Raw genomic sequence first — 19,614 nt, 5'->3', positions numbered from 1 at the left:
TTGGGTGACTGTGTTAGTTCGGATCTCAGCATTCTTTATCCACATAGGTTTATTTACACTCCAGAGGTCTATATCCTATCATGGATACAAATTTACTGGCTTAAGGGGCTGGAAGAAGAGGAAGAATAACATATAGATTAAGTTAGAGAATAAGCTGGGCCTTTTTCACAGGCCAAGTAGATTTTACAATGGCATGATCTAATTGGCACAATGAAGACCTGGGATGCACTCTGATACTTTTCTTTTTCTGTGGAATATCTGGACATTCCAAGTCACTCCTCTAGCCTTCGAAACTTTAACTAATTAACTAATTAACTCTGTGAGTCCTTTCTGGTTCTCTGGCTTTACCTGGTTAACTCTTTGGGTCCCATTTAGTGGGCTCCACTGGCCTTATTCTCCCTCCACCTACTTATGTCTGTCTTTCTACCTGACATTATTAGATGCCAGGCAGTGTTCTAGACCAGCACTGCCCGGTGGAACTTTCTCTGGTGATGGAAATATTCTGTAGCTGTGCTACCCAATGCACTAGCCACTAGCCATATGTGGCTACTGAATGCTTGAACTGTGCTTTGTGGGACTGAGGAACTGAATTTTAAATGCAATTTAATCTTAATTTAAATGTAAACAGTGTATCGAGCAGCAGAGTCCTAGATGCTCAGGATGGAGTAGTGAACAAACCAATTAAAAACTCCTACCCTCTTGGGCTGTATGTTTGTATCATGGGGCAGAAATACTTCTACCAGGAAAATTACTCTGCTGTTAACAAAATCAGAGAGAGTAGATGCCACCAGTTCAAAAGTAAGTGTGGTCTCCATCCTCTGCCAGTTTGATGGTCTCACCAGATCCCAGGCTGATGATGCATTGAATTGAACTTGGTGAGAGGTTTTCTTCCTAGCTTCTCCCTCCCCAGAGCTCAGAGTCCTCCTCCCCTTTAGCAGAATTTTCTGTGTGTCCACAGGTGGGGTATTTCCAACCCTGGCACCCTTCTGCCCAGTGCATTTCCTTTCTCAGGAAAGGAAAGCCTTCATATATGTGTGGCTTGTCCACCAGTGGCTAAGAGCAGGGATGGTGTATATCCTGGGATGCTGCAGGCACATCCGGGCACATCCCGGCAATTTGGATGTGAGCCCATGTAATCCACATGGTTGATCCGCACTGTAGAATCTGTTTATTTCCCCTTGTCTAACTCAAGTCTCATATCTAACTGCAGGAGAAGATTGTTCTCAAGGGCATTCTAGATGGACAACATGTCTTAAAAGGTCAAGTGGAAACAGCAAGGGATGTTTCTACCCTTTCTATTGATAATAGCAGAGACTTGGATGAGCACAGTCCCAAGCGACAGGAGGTCCCATCATTGGGAGGAGAGATGGAAACTGAGTTTTATTATTGTGGTCATTGTTGTTGTTATTATTATTAACACCCCTCCTCGCTCTTGCTGCCACTCTCAGTCATTGAGCAGAATAGAGAGTGGTCAGTAGTGAACCTCACAGTGGAAGCCCTTCAAGGTCTGCATAAGCAGTTGGCCCCAGGGAAAAAGCCAGTCACATAAGAGCACAAATCCTACCCCGTGAGCACCACAGCTAGTGCGGTTCCATTCCCAGATGGCTCTTCCTCTCTCGCTCATGGAATATCAGGGCTTCACCACCTGTGTTTGCTCAAAGAGTAGACTGAGGGACTAGCTGTCCTTCATTAGCCTGCCTTTCAGTTTGCCAATGCCCTGGCTCCCAGATTCCTTTATAATCCCATCCCTCTTGATCATAGACTCTTCACACCCCTCCCCTGCTGCCGAACTGGCCACCTGTCCAGTAGAATTCTCACTCCCTTAAATGTTAGCCTCAAGCAGTCATAATTAAGAAAGAATGGATGCTGTTCCTCTGAAGATGCACAGTTGTTCCACAGCAAAACCAAAATGATGCTGGCATTTTCTGAGGCTTTGCTCACTGCATGAGGGCATGGGAGTGGTCATGTGTCAGCCTGATCTGGATTTGAACCCTGGCTCCACCCTTTGCTAACTGTATGGCCTCAATACAGGTGAATCCATCCTGCCTGAGGCTCAGCAGTTCTCACCTGCAAGAGGGAGATGATAATGGTTCCCATCAGGCAGCCATGCAAGGAACAGTGGTCAAGTGGGAATCCAAGTCCTGCCTTATGTCCAGCTCTGCCAGCTGTCTGAGCAGCGGCCAGGAGAGCACAGTGGCTCAGGCTGGGCCCCTACACATGGGCTCATGTTCATCCTTCCCGTCATCTGGACCTTGAGACCAGGAGACTCAGCCACACCCGGGGTGATAGTGAAGAGTGAGCTGGCCAAGGTCTGCCAGGGAGACCTTAGCTGACTGCATCCGTAGGAAGAGACAGAAGAAAAGGTGTGACTACTCCGGGCCCAAAGGGGTTGGGCACAGCCCAGTTTTGAGGCAAGAAACATGAGACAAAGTGGTGGAATCCAGGTGGGAACATTCACCAGCCGGTAGCCAGCCACTAATAGCCCTGCTCAAGCCCCGCTGTCTGCTGTGACTCGACATACCATCAGGGCTTCCTCCCGTGGGGTGCACGCAGGAAGGAGACAGGTGGCGGGGGAGCCAATGTGGGAAGTAAGGCCGGCGCCCCCTCCTCACGTTGCTTTCCTCATGGGATCGTTACAAAGATGAGAGCTGCTGAAACACAGGGCCTAATCCAGGGAAGGGCATTTCTTACAAGGGCTCAGGAAATGGTTCTCTCATTATCATTATGAAAACTAAAAATCCTGGGCAGTTATTCTGGACAAAAAAAAAAACATGGTCTGGCCTTTTTTGTAGTCACTTTATTTACTCCTTCTTCCTCCTCTCCTGTATTTCTCCGCACCCTTGTGCTAACACAGAAATGCAGATCGAGAGCACGTGCATGCACATGCCTTTGAGGAAATCCGATCCTTTTGGGAGTCAGGAAGGCGGCACCCTGCGCTGAGCCATGTTTGGATGCTGGGAAGTTGAGCAGCCCTGGCCGCCATCTCCCCTCCCGGCTGCAAGGCTGTTTGAAAAGGGCCTTACTGTCCACCAGCATCCTTGGCCACAGCGGGCTGAGAGACGCTGTTCTGCTCCGGTCCACATACCCATGAATGGGTGCAGCTACAATCTCCCTGACATTTCAAACTGGAAACATCCCCCAAAGTTCTACCCACAGACCTCCTCACCTACCTCACTGCCCCCACGCCATCCCCAGGCACAAGTATTCTGCCTCTGACCGACCTGTGGCCCCTACAAGGCCCCCAGGCAGTGTCAGAACATGGCTGGGACCTTGGGACAGGTCTGCAACCTGGGAGATAGTTGTGGCATAGAGGCCAAGGGACAGGGTGAAGCACCTGGCCTCACCCCCTGCCTCCTCCCACCCCATCCGTCTGAGGGAAACATCCTCACCAGTCCCGGTGGAGCATCTGGAACTCACATTCTGGCCTTGGCTCCTTGCTTGTAGCACCACTAAGTTGGAATGTGGAAAATGGGGAAGAGGAGGCCATTCGGTGGTGCCAGCCGGTTCTCCCAGGGGAAGGGGCTGAGTGTTTTGTTCCCCTGTGGAGGAGTGGAGACTGCCTCCAGGAGCCGCCAGCTGTCTCTGTGTCCTTTCCTCCTCCAGAGAAGGATTCTCCTCCTGCCGCTTAATGGTGTTCATCAGTCACCATTACTTGGCAAACCCAGCCATGGGCACAAACATTGTCACCCCTTTCTCAATGTAATTGTGCTCTTGGAAATGCTGGAATGTCGTTTAAGGCCAAACAGTTTTTTGATTACAGAGTCAATCTTTGTTTAAAAGTTTGCCACCCTGGGGAAGTTTCTAACAAGTTACTTTGAACTATGCATTCTCTGGACACCTACAGCTAAATAATCCCCTTAATCCAGACTCGTTATAGTGGAAACATGCAGCAGGGCAGTGTCCAAGATGGGCTTCACTGACAGCAATGGCTGCTACACCAAGAGGTGCTGTTTGCAATGAATGGATCTACCAGGAGACACCCCTTCCTCCAAGTATGCCAGCCTGTATTCATCCAGCCCTGTGCATGTACGGGGTACTGTGCAAATTACCAGGGTCTCAGGTAATCTCTCAGCCACCTGGTAAAATGGGATCTCCATCATCCCTGTTTGAGAGAGAAGGGAACTCGCTTAAGTTTGCTCACCTGAGAGGTGGACCCCAGACTTAAATGCACCCATGTCCCTAACCACAAGCTCCTTGGGCTTCCCAAGTCTCATCCATGGACAACTTGCAGTGTGCAAGATGATTTAAAATGATATGCAGGCAAGCTTTTTAAAATGTCAGTATTTATCTACAGTAACACTAACATACTCCAGATTTCTGAAGCTGAAGTTTTCTTTGAAAAAAAAGTTGATCCAAATAAGAAAATGTTAACAAAGCAATAATACAAGGGGTAAATGGCTCTTCAATCATTTGACAAATATTAATTGTTTCCTATATGCCAGGCACTTTTCTGTGTGCCAGAATATAGCAGTAAATAGAGCATATTACTGTTGTGCACCCCCGGGCTATAAGCAAATAGGTAAAACATCAGCTGGAAGTGTGCCCAAGGAAAAATACAGCATGGAAAGAGGAAGGTGGGCCAGCAGGATACTTTGGTAAGGTGGGTATGGCAAAAAGATATGAGGAAGGTGCATGGATGACCCAAAAGAGGAAACATTATAATGGCAGGAATCAGCAGACTTTTTAATAAAGGGCCAGATAATAAATATTTTAGGTTTTGTGGGCCAGATGGTGTCTGTCACAGTGATATAATTTTACCACTATAGCAGTAAGGCCACCATAGACATTATATAAACAAATGGGCATGGCTGAGTTCCAATAAAACTTTATTTACAAAACAAGCAGTGGGCCATAGTTCACAGATGCCTGCACTAGACCATTCTGCCAGATTTCCCACATTTCAGATGACCTTGCCCAAAACACGCATCTCAGCCTTTGCAAATTTAGTTCCCCAGCCATCCTCCCATGAGTAGACTTTCCTGCATTATTGCAGATGATTCTGTCAACCCATATGCCAGCTTGTAGTCAACTCCATGCTTTAGATTTCATTACCTGAGATAGAGAAAAAGTGGTAGAGACTCCCAAGATCTTCTGGTCACTTCGCCTGACCTGGCCTGCACTCCCACCCAACCCTGGGTAGCTGAACTTGACAAAACAACTTGATTTTTTCCCAACCTGCATGGCTTACCAGTCCTAAACTTTAACTGGAAAGCAGCGTGTGAAATACAGCTCACCCATCAGTGTTGCCCTACGAGGGCCAGCCAAGAGGAGCCAGGGGGTTTGTTCACACAGGGTCCCCGATAACCGTAGGGCTATCTAGCCCCCTGTAGTATGTGACAGCTAGAGCAGATTGTATGTTCTTAACCATCCAGCCTTTCCCTGCATAAACTTGTCAGAAATACCTGGGGCCCCTTAGCACTGAAATTCACCCTGCGCCACCTTTCTCAATCTGAATCAAAAAGGTTTATGACACTGAATCCCGAGACTCACTGATTTCGCCACTTACCCAGCTTCCTCCACCCTGTGAAAGCACAAGATTCATTTATCTTTTGTTGGCTGAGCAGGCAAGTCACTGATTAATGCCTTAATGCCATCTAATTCTCTAAGATTTCCCAGAGTGACCAGACACGTGTACCTATTATGCTTTCAGTAAATCTAGTTGATCTTGTGTGTCCAGTTCCCCACCATCTTTCTATCTAAGTGTGTCTGGGATCCCTTTCTGTGATTTTCTCATGAGTCTGCCACAGGTTTCAATATTGATTTCAGAAGAGAGAAATTTTGAACCAGAGTGATGATCATGAAATGCATTCTAATGAAATAACATCAGCTTTGGGACCTCAGTAGTGACTCATGCATTCATTCGTTCATTTGTTCATACAGTCAACACATGCTTATTGGAAACATACAGTGTGCCTGACATTTGCTAGGATCTGGGATTAGAGCCACCAGTAGGATAGTTAAAATCTCTGCCCTCACAGATCAGGCCATTAACTAATTGAATCTTCATAATATCATTAGAAAGGAAATTTACATGTATATAATACAGGAAACCAATATGTGTGTAGCCTTGTATTTTCTAGGGAGTCAGAGAAAGCTTCCCCAGAGCAGTGTGTTTGAGCTGAGAGTTGAAAGAACAGAAGGAATCAGCTGGGCATAAAAAGGGGAGATGAGTGTTCCAGTCAGAGGGGGCTTCGTGTGCAAAGGCCCTGAGGCATGAAGAAACATGGTCCATACAGCCAGTCCAGAGAGGCTCGTGCAGACAGGGTGTGGTAAGGGGATAAGCCAATAGAATGAGGAAGAAGGGGGTGGGCCCAGATGGAGTGGGGCCTGAGATCCATGTTAAGGAACCTGGCTTTATGCCAAAAGCAACAGGTTACCTTAGAAAAGTTTTTTATTGGAAAGTGCCATGAATGAGATTGCTTTAGTTCTTAATCAGTTGCTTGGCTGTGGGAAGAAAGGAGGGGGAATAAAATAGAGAACTGTACCAGGCTGCTGGAGGAGGGAAAATAACTATAGCTAATATTTTCTGTTAGTGGATATGTACATTATAGCTCATGTAATTACTTGCCACCAGGCTAAGTGTCCCTGTTGTTTCATTGCTCTTATTTTCTCTCTGTGTTGGGCCTTTCTGCAGCACTCGACATTCTCAGTCTCTATGCCCCTGAGTTTCCTAGAGAGATGCTGTAAGCTGGGGCTTGAAGCCAGAAACCCTCTTTCTGTTCTTTGTTTGGCAGAAATTTTCCAGGGCTCAGGCCAGCAGGAAGTGGAGCAGAAGTATGCATTTGGGGAGTCAGCAGAGTCCGAATCCAGCTGTCCCACTTACTGGTCACAAAACCTTGGGCAAGCAGCTCATCCTTTCTATGTCTTGATTTTCTCATCTATAAAATGGGAATCGACCCAGTTACCTCCCTCAGGCTCTGCTTGAGTGCACAAACCCCGAAACATCTGTTTACGTTGGCTGTGCCTCAGATGCCTGGTACAGTGCCTGGCGTGTGGCAGGAGCTCAGTATGCTCTTTTGAAGGAAGGAAGGAAAGAGCCACTGAATGGCCAGCAGCCACCCCATAAGTACCACCGTGGCTGCAGTGGCTGCTGTCCTTTATTCCTAAGTGGCAGAAGACTCACTGATCCTTCACTGCATGTTTTTCACTTCTGCAGTTACTAAAAAGCATCTCGGGGTTTATTCCTGGGTTGAAGACCAGTGGAAAGGTTTTCTCTTTACTTATTTCTTTCAGCTAGAAGCATTTTCAAATTTCCCCACCACAAAAATAGTAAACATTCCAAAGAGCCAGAGAGTGAATTTCAGAAGAACAATGAGCCTTGGTGTGTCCTCAGAAATCCTGCAGTTGACTCAGCTGCTTCCCCACTGAACTAGAGAGGTCAGCGCAGATACTGAGGAGCCCCATCTGGGAGCCCGGCAGGCCATAGCAGCAGGCTGTAGGATGTTGACATGTCACACCTGTCCAGCTGCATACAGGCTTCCATACAGCCTAGGAGAGGGTCTGAACCCCATGCGATCCCTTGATGTCATGTGGCAGGTGTGTAATCTGACTCCATCTTATGTTAGGAGGGCCTGGGAGGTGGACACTGCAGCTGACCGCCTTCCCTCCAGTGTTCCTGGCCAAGCCTCCATGGTGACGCCCTTGGACTCTGAGGTCAGGTGGCCCACGTGCAAGTCCCTGTTCCTGTTATGTGTGTGCTGCCTAACTTGGCACAAGTTAAATTCTCAGTACTTCTTCATCCGCAAAATGGCTGATAATAATAGTACCCACCTCATGAGCCTGTTGGGAAGGCCACATGGAGTCCTTACACATCCAGTGCCTGGAACACGTGTGTGATATCCTCAGTAGCCATCACCACTGTCATCATCACAGTCAGTAGGCAGGTGACCCGAGCTTTGAGAAGCTCAGCTTGTTCCGTTGTGAAATGGAGTCACTGTGCCTGCCTTCTGGAGGGGTTGTGAGCATTAGGCAACAGCATATAAAAATATTTATGACCAACCAGGTATGGATAGTATGGTAGCCTTGTTATGATGACTTGTTTTTTCAGTTTAGCCTATTGGCGTTCAACCCATAAAATTCACCATTACTAACATTTGGTACATTCACAATGTCACACATCATCAGTCTAGTTCCAGACATTTTAATCATCCCAAAGGGAAACTCCGTATCTAGTGAGAAGTTGCTCTCCATTTCCCCCTTCCTCCCTGCAGTCCCTGGCAATCTCCAGTCTCTGTGGATTTGCCTATTCTGGACATTGCATATAAGAGGAATCAGGCAATATGTTATCTTTTGTGTCTGGCTTCTTTCACTGAGCATCCTGTTTGCAATGTCCACCCACCTTGTAGTACGTGTCAGTGTGTTGTTCCATCTCATGGCTGAATATGTCGTCATGTGGATATACCACATTTGGTTTATCTATTCACCCACCCGCGGACAGTTGAATTGTTTCCTCTCTTTGCCTGTAGTAACTGGGGCTGCTGTGAATAGTCATGTATAAGCTTTTGTATGAGCCCCTATTTTCAGTGCTTCTGGGTATTATGGTGACTTGTTAATGTATGTGGTTCAGCTACATAAGAGAGAAAGCGAAGAAATAGTAAGAAGATAAAGTAAGAAAAAGAGAGGGAGTCCAGCTTCTGTATGTGGGTTTCCTTTTCCAACCAACCTCATCCCTTTGGGGGCCAGCAAGGGAGCCAAGCGCAGAGAGATCAGCTTGGCTTTGTGCTCAAGTCTTGGGCCCTGTCGACGCTCCAAGGACCACAGCCTCTCCTGGGTGCTGACTGCACGTTGAAGTGTGGTGTGCCTGGGGAAGCCAGCCATCCTTGTGCCTCCCTCAGAGGAATTAAGTAACAAGAGCTCTGGGACAATCAAGCCCTTCTTATGTGCCAGGCACTAGGCTGAGTCTTCACACACATGATCTCATCATTTCTTGCCCAACTCAGACAAGGAAACTGAGGCTCTGAGGGGTAAAGTAACTTGCAAGGCCACACAGCAGGCTTCACACCCAGGTCACAGAGCAGAGTCCCCACAGAGCAGTGGCGCATCCGGCTGCCCCTCAGTTGGGCTTATCTCAGCAGGACCTGCTCATGCACCTGACTTGGCATGAAAGGGATCTACTGACCTGTCACAGCCTCGGGGATTTCATTCAACATGTGTCCCTGTGTATATTGAGCAACTATTATATGCCAGACATGGTACTAGCCCAGCCATTCTCAGCTGGGGTTCCTTGTCTGAACCTCAGAACACAGAAAATGATCAGAATGACTATTTTCATGATTGTTGCAAGGACAGTACCATAAATAGTACCATTCTTGACGGACAGGAGAGAAGCGAATCCGGGACCTACGCTGGGCATCTCACGGAGCCTTGGTGTTGATCATCACTCTCCTCCAGCATCTAGGACAGTGCCTGACCATAGTGAGGGTATCCTAAATATTTGCTGACAGTGAATGGGGATATAGTGCTGTGAAAAATCCCTGTCCCCATCTAGCACATATCCTGTTTTAAATTTACAATACAATCCTCTTTTAAGAGCTAAGCCATTTAAATATTCCAGGTCCAGGCACTGAAAATAATACATCAGTGATCAGTGAAACTGGTTCCAGCATCCTTCCAGCAGAGTTATATGTGAGCAGGTCTTCAGAACAGTCCCAGAGGACATGCGTTAAACAATTCTCTTTTCTAAGAAACACGGTGTCAGTCACCGTAGGAACACAGGGAGAGTGGGATTTAGGCATTGTCCCTGAGCAAATACCTCAGGAGCACCTGTAAATCAGTCACCTTTGCCCAAGGAGCAGGATGCATGAGCTCGTGTATAGTCAGATAAAACCACGACTTACATCAGCCCTACTGAAGTGGATCCATATAGCTCACAGGGAGACCTGAGGTTGAGAAAGTTGGATCCATATCTAAAGTCAGAACTCCACGTCGTTCCTGGCACTTAGGAAATGCTCAGAAATTTGTAGAAGGAAAAGGAGGCAGAGGAGAAAGGAAGGAAAAAGGAAGAGAGTGAAGGAAGGAGGGCAGGATGGAAAAAGGAAGGAGATTTAACTCCCAGCCCCACCAGGAACACAGTTAATGCCTAGGAAGTGCTTACTGTGTACCGAGCATCCATGCTAAGTGCTTCACCTAAATGCATCATTCCTTTCATCTTCAAAATGACTCTAGGAAATGGGCCGTATAAAGATTCTCGTTCTTCTAAAGGCAGAGTCCTGCTCAAAGAAATGGCACCTGCCCCAGATCAGACAGTTACTGAGGGCAGAGCTCAGCCGCTCCTGCTCTACCACTTCAGTCAGATGCTATCCTCTGTCCTCCTCCTGAAAGAAACACTTGGAATCTCGGTTGGCCATCTTAATGCTTTTTAAGCTTCTACTTTTAGGCTGGCTACTAAATCTCAATTGAAACTTCTCAAGATCCCAGTGAGGAAAGCAGGTGACAGTGGCTCCTGTCTGAAGAAACTCCAGTGAACCATCAAGAGGCCCTACTAGCCCAGCAGGACCTCGGGCTGCCCCACACCGTTGGAGAACCACTGATCTATACATTCCATTCTCTCTTAAAGCATTTCAGAAGTTTTCTGTCCCTAGGAACTACCCAGGCACTAGCTCAGAGCCTGTGTCCTCTGTTTAAGGAGCAGCCTGATTTCTTTTTTTATCCTCTGAAATAAACAAACAGCCTTGGAAAAATGTGGGTAGAGAATATTCTGGGTGCACCATGTCCTCGTCCTCCAGAATCGTGGTCTCAAGCCAAGAATCTGTGTCTGCTTAAGGTTTGCAGAGGTGGCCGCAGCATTTGGTTTTCCGTGGATGAGGCTGTGGCTTCACTTCTGTGTTGCGATGCATTTTGACCTTGTTCCAGTACAGACAGGCTAGCGAACCTGGCAGGCTGCCCAAGGTGATCAGTGACAGTCAGCTGTCCTTCGAGCTCAACCCCACCCTGGGGCTGAAAGCCGAATTGATCTGACCCTGAAGTTCTAGGAGACAGAGAGCCTTATTATATCCTACTCACAACAGAATACAGACTCTAGTCCTGAAGTAGAGATAATAACAATAATAACAATAGCTAATATTCTAGCACTCTTTGGGCTGGGCTACCCAACCTGTGGAAGATCTCTGGTGCTTTCCCCTGCCCACCATTACTTTCCCAGGTCTGTGTATCAGCCTGGATTTTTCAGTTGTAAGCTACAATTAGCACCCTTATTTCATTCATTTAATCCTCATGGCAATTCTATGAAGTAGGAATTATCCTCAGTCTTGAAGATGAGGAAACTGAGCTTCAAATATCTGAAGTGACCTGTGCAAGGCCACACAGCTAATAAGTGGTGAAACCAGGACTTGAACCTACATCTCTCTAATCTCAGATCTGCATTATTTTAACCACACCAGATACCAATATGTTAGTGTTGGCACATTAGGCACACCTGTCTGGAGAAATTGGGGTGCCTAAATGATTACTATAGGTTTGAACAAACCCAGGAAAGTGTGGAATGGTAAAAGAAAATCCGTTCACAGCCAGGAGAGTCGAGCTTGTCAATACAGTTCAGTTTCGTTTCATGCTCATTTATACTCCAGCCCTTCCCAGTTGAATTGACACTGATCTGGTTCTTGCCAGGACAAGCAGGTGTTGGTCAAGCAAAGATGTAGGAAGGGTGTTCCCAGCATAGGGACAAAGACTCTCATTCTGGGATGCAATGTATGTGTGTTGAGAAGTTTCTGTGGGCCACGCTGCAGTGGGCATGGGACTCAAAGAGAAAGAAACAGAAAGCTGCTAGAACCTTCTGTGTTTCAGCATGTGCTGGCCACTGGGGAAATACAGATCAATCAGAGAAAGTTTCTGTCCTCGGGCAGCTTACAGTCAGGAGGCTTGAACATTCATATGTTTTACTAGTGCTATGCACACAGGTATGTAGGATTAAAAAGGTCACAGCTTGGTGGAGGACTGGCAAGTGATGGCATGCCTTTCCTCTGACATTTCTAAAGAAAAGACATAGGGACCTCCTGCTGATGGCTTCTATTTACTGAGCACCTACATGGGCCAGTCACTGTGTGGGCTGTACCCACAGCACAGGCAGCTCAGATGCCATTGGTAATCCCATTTTGCCTATTGGAAAACTATGGCTCAGCAAGCTTGAGGAACTTGCTCGAAATCAAACAGCCACAAAGTGACAAAGATCAGAGAGAAATCTCTACAGACACCTGTCTGAAAACAGCTCTCTTGTTGCTAACTTTTGGCTCTCTCGCTTAAATCACATTTACTGTTGAGATTCAATCTTTTGATATCCTCCAAAGTGGGCCTTGTCTTGAGCCCCTAAAACCAATCTAATAACTGGCTGTAATCAGTCATTGTAAGGGGACATGGAATTAGGTTAACCAAATGATCTGCTCATTTGAGATGTCTCATGGCATATGAAGACAACCAGATTTCAAAGAATTAAAATACAATCAAATAAATGTCACACAAACACACACACACACACTCATACACAGGGGGCTGAATGGCAGTTTAGCTCCTTATTCATGATTCCAGCCATGTTCCAGGATCAGACATGGCCTCTGGGTGCTGATTCTTGTCAGTTACCTTTCTATTACAGCTGTCTGCAGGAAGGGTTGACGTGTTAAGAGTTCCCACTGATGGAACGTCAGATAAACTGCCACTTAGAATGGCTTATGTATGTTTAAAATGTGTGTCTTACAAATGTTCTGTGAGAGCATTGAGGCTTTGAGAAATAGATTGTCACTTCCTGCAAATGCAATGAGCATGTTTTAATTCTGCATCGTTTTCATCAGTAACAAAGATAAATCCAATTAAAAGTGATTGGGTTTTATTATCCAGGTGGTTCTCTCACTTGTTCTCTGCCTGTGTGTCTGCTGGTGTCTCCAGGATGCTCTGTACTTCAGCGCACCTGGCGTTTCACCCATATCCCAACCTACTGATTTGTCTGCCTTCTCCACTGCCCTGTGTGCTGCTGGAGGAGAGACCATAACCGCCTGGTCCACTGCTCTTCCAGGTGTCTGGCACCTGACCTGTTAAAAAAGTGGGAAATCGTGTTTCCCGGCGGGGGAGTGGAGGGAGATATTGACGTTGCAAAGTCTTAGGATTCTAGAAAATGTCAAGTAATCCAAGAGACTGTGCAGACAATCTGAAAGAGAGCTCACCAACCACCCTTGTACACCTTGCTTAGGATTTAGGATGTTACCCTGCAAGTGATGGGAGCCCTTGAAGGGTACTGAACGGAAGAGGAGACAGATCACACTTACGTGTTCGATCCCACAGCTGCTTCCCGGAGGATGGATTCGAGTGTGGTCTGGGAGCTGGGTGACAGTCTATCCAGTTCCCTTTTCCTTGGGTTCCTAACTGGGGCTGTACCTGTGCCCACAGGGTCCAAAGAAAAATACAGGATCTAGCTTTTTTCACACATTTTCCCCTATATCTTAGTGAAACTGGGTTCACCATAAGCTCTGACTGCATTCAAATTAGGGATTGCTCTACTCTTATCTCCAGTACTTTTTCTCTTGCTTCTTCTTCAGAGAACCTTGAACTTGACCTTTTTTCTTGTTCTGGAAATCTAGCCTTCCTGAGAGACTTCCAAGTAGACAAGAAGACTTTGATAAGGTCCAAGCATAACCCATCCCAACAGTCGAGGGCAAAGGGGTACCAAGGTCTCTCCCCTGGCCAGAAAGAAAGAAGCCATGTTGGGAAATGGGTCCAGATCTATTCATGAGCTGGAATGCAGGAGAGAGAACCAAGTGGCTGGGCCTCAGCCCTGACCTGCACAGCGGAAGGGCCTACTCACCCTTGGGACAGAGGCTTTGTCTGTGTTAGCCCCTGACATGCAGCCTATGTTCCACAACAGTCCCCTTGGGAGGGAGTAGGAGGCTTCCAAAGGTGGCCACAGTTCTGACTTTTGCTTCCTAATTCTCTTCTAAAGAAACAGAGGTACTTCTGAGGCTGGTCTCCCACAAGGAAAGCAGGAATGACTGGAGCCAGGCTCTGGACCCAGAGTGCCAAGGTCTGAATCTCCTCTCCTCCTCTCCTAAGACTTCGGCCAGGCCACTGGATGTCTTTGTGTCCTACCTCATTCACATATAAACTAGTACCTGCTTGATGGGATTATTGGGGATGAAAAGAGGAGGAGCACTTAACCCTTGTAAGCAACAAAAAGAAACTGCTCTGTGATCGTTATTATTAAGTGTTTTCTCATGCTCTGTAGTGCCTTCCCCCGTGTCCTCCCCAGTTCAGAGACACAGGGAAGAGCATTCCTGGTAGAGGGAACAGGACAGGTAAAGGCATAGATGTAGAAGAGAATGATGGTGCTCTCTGCCTTCAGGGGCTAGGCCCTCCCAAGGGCCAGGCACCCTGCATGCCACCACTCCACTTGGGCATTTGCTAAGCGTGCCAGTGAACATTTGTTGAGTACCTACTATGTGCCAGGTCCTGAAGGAACAGAACAGAATTAGACCAGTGCCTGCTCATCTCACGACTGTAGCCAGGCTCCTGAAAAATACTGTCCAAGGCGCCTGGATTGAAAATCCCAGTGCTAGCGGTAGACAGATGGGCAGCGGCTGGAGCAGCTGCCCGAAGCACTGGTGAGAATAGTTCTTTGTACCCGCCCCCTCTTGCTGCTTGACAGAGGCTCATTTGCATCCCCCTGTTTGTTGTACCATGAGGAAGCCAGAATGCCTTTGCCCAGGCCTGGCCGGCTTGCCCAAAAAGCCCACTAGACTCCCAAGACCTCCCCTACTCTGTCACCTTTGCAATTTCCTTTTCCCTGCACACTCCCTTGAGGTGGCCAGCTGGCTTGGCTTCTGAAGTGGTGTGAGCTGGGGCCATGCCCTTGACTCTCAGGGCAGCTCATTCCACCTCGTGTGTCTTTTCCAAAGCAAAGAGAGACTAGGAAGTGCCCTTTGCATGAACAGTTCCACATCTAGGAATAGAATCCTACAGAAATGAGTCATACCCTCATATGGAAAGATAAATGTGCAAGGATATTCATAGGAGCAGTATCTGTAAGAGGGAGGGAAAAGCAAACAACCTAGGTGTCCATCCCTAGGGGACTGGCCATGCCCATTCCGCAGGACTCTGGGCAGCCGTTAAAAGGATGAAATCTACTTCTATGTGCTGATTAGAACAGCAGGATATATCATTGCATTAAAAAGCCTCACATATACATGTTCCCATTTAGGTAATAAAAAATGGATGTAAATATGATAACAGCTACTTCATAGGGTTGTCATTAGGCCTAAGTGGGGGAATGGAAACAAAGTGCTTAGAACAGTGTCTGGCTCACCCAGTAGGCACTCAAGTGTTAAGATGTTGCAGTTGTCTGTAGTACTGTTCTTTAATTCTCTATCTTGCACTATCCTAAAGTTCATCAAAGTAAGTTTTAAAGCATAGGGAAGGGCTACAGTTGGCCTTCCTACCCTCATGGTTTCCGTTCTCTTGCTCTCATCCTAGAAGTATAGAGTATGACATTGCTGTGGCCACACAGCCCTTGGTGGATCCCTATGGGGTCGCCAACTCCTTGATTTGTCTAGAGCCATCTGATTTTAAAACTAAAATTTCTGTGTGCTGGGCACCCCTCAGTCTTGGGGAAACCGGGACAGCTGCCCTCTTTTCATATGCCTCTGGTGGCCCAGTTGCTTTAGCAGGAATGCAAACAAGGAGTCATATTGCTTTTCACGTATAACAGGCAAAAAAAGCAAGAAAATGGTGGATCAGAATGGAATGTTACTCAGCCTTAAAAAGGAAGGAAATTCTGACCCAGGCTACCAGGTGGATGAACCTGGAGGACATTGTGCTCAGTGAAAGAAGCCAGTCACAGAAGGACAAACACCGTGTGATTCCATTTACATGAGGTTCCTGGAGTCTGGCTACCCTCTGAACTTGACTGTTCACAGAGACAGGAATTAAGGAGGTGGGTGCCAGGCACTACAGGCAGGGAGAAATGGGGAGTGTTTGTTAAATGGGCACACGGTTTCAGTTTTGCAGGATGAAAAGAGTTCTGGGGATGGATGGTGGTGATAGTGGCACAACAATATGAATGTACCTAATACAACTGACCTGGACGCTTAAAAATGGTCAAGATGGCAAATTTTATGTTACGTGTATTTTACCGCAATTTAAAATCTGAAAAAAAGGGTACATCAGCGATCACCAATATTGTTGCATAAGGTAAAGCTACAGTGGTATTTAAATTAAGCACACATGTGAAATAACTGTACAGACGTGGCAGGACCTGTGGAAACACTGACACAGTACAGTATATTGTGAGCTCAGATTGAAAGTGCCTTGCCCGATTCTGCCGTCCTCCAGCCACCGCCCCTCATGCAACTTTCAGCTCCACACTGGCCCCCTCTGTATCCAGAAGAGCTAAGCCTGGTGCCTGCTGTGGTCTGCACAGACCTGGCAGCATCAGGATGCTCAAAACTCTGCTCTTAACAGCACTGTCAATCTCTAGTCGTGAACGCCTCTGCTAGATCCTGTATCAGGGACGGGGTTCTGGAGCACAGCGGGGTGGGCAGGAGGGAACCAGAGAAGCTCACACCAGTTGGAAAGCCTTCCAAGTTCAAATCAGGTTGGGTCTTTATAATGCTGTCCCCTGTACAAAATGTCTTAAGTTTCTGATGCTCAAGATAGCAATAATAATGCTATTAAATAACAGCTAACATTTATCAAGGGCTTACTGTATGCCAGGTGGTACTGCATAGGTCTTATGTGCATTATTTTATTTAATACTCCCAGCACCTGGGGCATATTGAGATGAAAGTAACTGCTTGAAGTCTGGGCTTTCAGGAAGGGACCATGCGGAGAAGACAAAGAAGGATAGAGGAAGAGAATTAACTACCAATATTCATACTTGATTTAAAGCAGTGCTCCTTAAATTTTAAAGGGCACTCACATCACCTGGAATCTTGTTAAAAAGCAAATTTTCACCTCATAGGTCTTGGGTGGAGCTTCAGATACAGCATTCCTAATTGCAGTGGGCTGACGCTGTTGGTCCAAAGACCAGTCTCTAAATAAGGAGGCACTAGAGCACTGATATCTTTTCTCCTGGAATGGAATGCATTCACCCATTCAGTCATTCACTCTTTCATTTATAAGCAGTCTGGTAGTGAGAAGAGCATGAGCTTTGACATTTGAAACCAGGTTCCAGTCCTGGCTCTGCACTTTACTAAATGGGCAGCTTCTCTGAGTCTCAGCTGCCCATCTGTAAAATAGGAATGAAACTAGCATTTTATAGAGTCCTTGTGAATATTAAATGCAACAAAATGTGGCAGAAGTCTGCCCCAGAGTCTAGGGCATGGTGGGCATTCCATAAGCTGTGGTTTGGGAACCTGTTTGATTATTCATTAATTTATTTATCCGTTTCAGCTAAGATTCCCATATGGTTCCAATAAGTGTACATATTTAAATATTAATTGATGTTCATATTTACACAAAGATGGCTCCAAAGGCCACCATGACAGGCCCCAGCATCACCATCATGAATCAGATGTATGTCTTCTAATAATTTCTGCAAAAGGTAGAAGGAAATTGAGGCTCAAGTAATAAAGTGTGGGAGCCATTTGGCAAATGACTCCACCAGAAAGAAGTGAGAAGTGTGGGATGGGGAGAGAGAGAGCCTGGAAGTGGGTAAAATGTCAGCAGATTGCAAGCTGTTAATTATCCAGAGGAGAACTAAATATTATGTAGGCAATTATTGACAGGTATCTGAAAGCCACAATAGGGAAACTTGGTCCCCTGCCCAATCCAGTCCCCTCTTAAAGGGCTGAGGGGATGGGTTTTAGCAGGCAGAACAGGCTTTTACTTGGAGGGAGAGCGAGGGGCCCGGGCGCCTAGTGAAGTGGGGGCAGGGGTCCCCTTGCCCTCCCGTCCAGCCCAGCACAGCACAGCACACAGCGCTTTGCTTTGAAAAGCAGCTTTCCCCACAAGCTCTGGGCCTGGAATCCGCGTCCCCCTCCCTATCTGCTCTCCCTCCCCCAAGATGTCATCTTTTGAGATGATTTCATGTGGAAGCATCGCTAAGTAAATTCGCTAAATGCCTATTCATCCCCGTCAGATGGGGACTCGGTGAAGCGGTAAATGTGAAAATGGCCCCAGCTCAGGGCCCTGAAAAGCGCTTTCAGGGGTTGCCCAATGGATCTGAAGCCGCTGACCCTGGGAGGCCTGGGGCTTCACAAGATGAGGCCCAGGAGCCCGGCCCAGCCCTGCAGCACTCCCCCTGAAGCCGCCAAGAGGCCCCTGTTTATTATGCCTGCTGCCAGGGACCCATTCAGAGGTTAACTTGTCCCTGTATTCATCAGGACGACAATAATGAACTGTCTGCGGAGAGTCGCAAAGGGTTTGGTAAATAGGAACTGCTGAGACTGCGGAGATGGAATGGGCCTCTTTATGGTTTGGAAGGAGAGTTGCTTTAATTTTTTTAATAGGCTGATCTCGTTTCCATCTCTCCCAGCAGCTTCAAGAGGCCCTCTGAGCACAAGCTGCCCATAACTTGGTACGAGGTGCATGTGGGTACTGCCTTGGAGTGGACGCGTGGGGTTTGTCCACACGGGAGATGCACCCCTGTGCAGACATATGGGGTTAGCCTTTTGTCTGTGTCCCTCGGATTCACCTCTGTGCACATCAGCAGGGCTTGGTTTTCTGCATATGGCCGGATTTACTTCACTGCAGACACATGGGGTTTTTCTGTGTCTGCCGCTGCTGGAACGGCTGGTTTTAAATTGGTGTTTATTTCAGTAATAGGATGGGACATGGGCAGTGCTCATTCTCACTGCAGCATCACTGAACTTCTCTGTGCCCCCTCCGCAGGAATTAGGACTTGGTCAAAATGAGCCATCCAATCAATCACAGAACAGGGGCTTGGAGTGGCACGGCTGCGGGAAGCTGCAGGGACACGATGGAGGGGTGGGGAGTGGGGATGGCTCGGACCAGATGGTGGGAGGCAGAAAGAGTGGAGCAGCTTGCATTTATTGTGCACTTACTGTATGCCCTTTAAGTCCACCCAGTAATCCATCCAGTATATATGCATGGAGAGTCCATCATGGGGAAGCCAGGTGAATTCAGAGAAGACCACCACTCATAGCGACACAGAGATGGGTCAGGAGTGGACCAGGGACTTGTCCCCAGACCTTTCTACTTCTAGAGCCCCAGCATCACTTTTGAAGGCACCCATTTGCCTCCCAAAGATCTAGCCCCGTTCTCTTCCCACACGTCCTTCCTTTCCACACTGCTGCCATTTCTCCCAGCTCAAAACAATGGTTAACTCTTTCCTTCTGAGTAAAAGTCCCTGAGCAGAGAAGCCTGATGATAAAGGAGCTGTCACTTTAGCACCGTTTACCTATTTGGGTTTATTCTGTGGAAGAGGTGACTGCATTTCTGGCAGATGGAGAACTGTGTGACCGCCTTTTAAAATGCTGTCACAGCTGTACACACAAGCTGATTAGCTGTGACTACACCACGAGTGCCGAGATTGATGGCGATAAATTTAGGATAACAATGCTGGAACAATGTCATCCACTTGTATCACACTTCATATTTTTTAAAGCTCTCTCAGTCCAGTGGTTATTGAGGACTTGGTATTTATCCATTCAATAAACATTAGTGTAGCTCCTACTGCAT

General features: G+C 47.1%; 1 protein-coding gene across 3 annotated transcripts in view; it reads left to right on the top strand.

The window, feature by feature from the left end:
* The window catches only part of XYLT1 (xylosyltransferase 1), a 313,184-nt gene that overhangs the window by 235,718 nt on the left and 57,852 nt on the right, over positions 1-19,614 (top strand). The gene's annotated exons all lie outside the window — the stretch shown is intronic.

Source organism: Manis javanica, chromosome 10 (assembly GCF_040802235.1).
Source record: "Manis javanica isolate MJ-LG chromosome 10, MJ_LKY, whole genome shotgun sequence".
NCBI lineage: Eukaryota > Metazoa > Chordata > Mammalia > Pholidota > Manidae > Manis > Manis javanica.
The sequence above is the reverse complement of the archived record's forward strand: the minus strand, read 5'-3'. Positions and strand labels throughout refer to the sequence as shown.